Source organism: Propithecus coquereli, unplaced genomic scaffold (assembly GCF_000956105.1).
Source record: "Propithecus coquereli isolate 6110/MARCELLA unplaced genomic scaffold, Pcoq_1.0 Scaffold17, whole genome shotgun sequence".
NCBI classification, from domain to species: Eukaryota; Metazoa; Chordata; class Mammalia; order Primates; family Indriidae; genus Propithecus; species Propithecus coquereli.
The window spans coordinates 5,866,478-5,868,993 of NW_012141635.1; the positions used below are offsets into that span (position 1 = coordinate 5,866,478).

At 32.7% G+C, this 2,516-nt stretch overlaps 1 protein-coding gene across 1 annotated transcript in view; it reads right to left on the reverse strand.

Annotated features, from left to right (window-relative positions):
- The window catches only part of SS18 (synovial sarcoma translocation, chromosome 18), an 84,923-nt gene that overhangs the window by 36,766 nt on the left and 45,641 nt on the right, over positions 1-2,516 (reverse strand). The window lies entirely within an intron of this gene.

Sequence of the window (2,516 nt, forward strand, 5' to 3'; positions counted from 1 at the left end):
TATTTTACCAATAATTATTAAAATCTATGTGGACCATAATTTAGCAAATGCTGGATCAAAGTTCTGATATTATCAGGAAATAATTATATTTTTTATGAAAATAATATTACCATTTTTCAGAATCCTACCACAAAAAAAACCATTTTCAAAGTTAAATTCCTATCTCCTAAAACTAACAAAAGTTTTCACACGTGAAAGACACATTAGGTGGAATAGCCTTGATCTATAATCTATACAGAACTCCTTAAGATTAATAATAATCGAACCACAGAATATATAACATGAACAGGCAGTTCAGAGAAAACATGCAAATGGCAACACATATAAAGTTATGCAGCTTCACTAATAATCGAAGAAATACAAATTAAAACAAGATTACATTTTTCCCTATACGTTTAGCAAAGATTAGAAGGACTGAGTGCCACTGGATATGTACTGAAATAAGAACTTCCATACTCTGTAGAGATGTGACCTCATGCAACCTTTATTGAAAATAATTTGACAATGTCCCTCACGTATTTTAATTATTCATATATTTTATCCTAACAACTGTAACTCTAGAATTTATCCTACAAAAATATTGCACAAGTACTCAAAAGATATAGGCACAAAGATGTTTGTTCCAGAAGTATTTGTAATAGTAAAAGTCTAAAAACATCTATCGAAAGTGGATATAGTTGTACTAAATATATTATGGTACATCCATATAAAGAATGCGGCCATTTAAAAAAGGAAGATCTACATATATTGATAGCAAACAGATATAACCGAAATACACTATCACAAGACATACACAAAATTAAATGCCAGACTTATCTCAAGCACCTCTGCTTGGTATATCTCTTACGAGATAATAATCCATTGTATAATAATAAGAAGAAATATAACACTCCAAGCTGTGACAATACATATTCTTTGCCCGTCATACTTACATAATGAATGTGGTCAGTTTAGGTACTGAAAGAAAAGGTCCTATTTCTCTAATGTCAAGCTTCTGAATCAGTCTAACCAAAGAGCACACTAATAGAACACACGATAATTTTAAAGTATTATCCTTTACAACTTGGCTAAATGAATTAACACTTTAATACTATTCAAACAAAGCTAAAACCTGAAATAAGCTAGATGCTGAAATAAGACAAAAGCTGATAAACCAATCTCAAATTTTTTTAAAAAAAATCCTTGATTATTCTTACCAACAGATTTTATATAAATTATGCAAACAATTACTGAGTCAGTATTTTTACATGCATCACTTCACTTAATCTTACTTAGAGAAATTAAGTAATTTGGTCAAAGGTCCCATGTACAGTAAGCTACAGGGCCAAGACTTGAATCCAAGTCTGAAGAATTACACACATCGAACTTGTGAAATACATTCTTTTTTTTTTTGATTATTCACATATTTTATCCTAACAACTCTATCTCTAGAATTTATCCTACAAAAACCTTGCACAAGTACTCAGAGATACAGGCACAAAGATCTTTGTTCTCACTCTGTCACCCTGGCTAGAATGCAGTGGTGTCATCATAGCTCACTGCAGCCTCAAACTCTTGGGCTCAAGCAATCCTCCTGCCTCAGCCTCCCGAATAGCTGGGACTACAGACGTGCACCACCATGCCTAGTTAATGTTTTCTATTTTTAGTAGAGATGGGGTTGCTCTTGCTGAGGCTGGTCTCAAACTCCTGACCTCAAGCGATCCTCCCGGCTCCGCCTCCCAGAGTGCTAGGATGACACGCAAGAGCTATCACACCCGGTCATTAAAATACTTTTATAAGGAATTCATATGATTAAAAAGGTGGATGCTGCCAGAACATTGTATAACTTCCTTTTTTTGTGACTATAACTTTCTGTGGTGTTCTTTTGATTCTGAAATATCAAAATTTAGTCTACGGCCATACCACCCTGAACATGTCTGATGTCGTCTGAAATAGCAAAATTTAAATGAAAATGTTTTCATTTGTCCTTGAAGAGATTTTTAAAGCAATGAATATTTCTTCAATGATTATCATCCTACTTTCTTTTTGAAAAGTGCCTTTTACTTCTTCAAATCAGATCTCTACATAGTTATTTTTTATATAGTCTCTATTTTCTACTAAGAAATTGATAAATTATGAGAGCAAAGCAAAAAGTAATATAATTACTGCACTATAATAAAGGAAAAACCTATACATTCTCACAAAATATGACATATTTTAAATAGTTGGTCCCTAAGTTTTGGACAAAAAATATCTATAAACACCTGAACACTTTTCTCTAAAACTAGTAACTATTTTCTTTATGCACATTGCTGTATGCATTATCTTTCTCTTCTTCAAATATTATGCTATGATATCAAACCATGCTGCAGCAACATCCACTTCTGTGCACTCCATACCTTTTCTTAACTATAATAAGTTCTCAGAAGTGTGCCATCATAACTGTAGTTGCTGTCAGAATCATTATCAATTTTCTTGCTCTCTCTCTCCTGATAACCAAAATGTACGGAGAAACATCTGAACTCCTTTCTGATCTA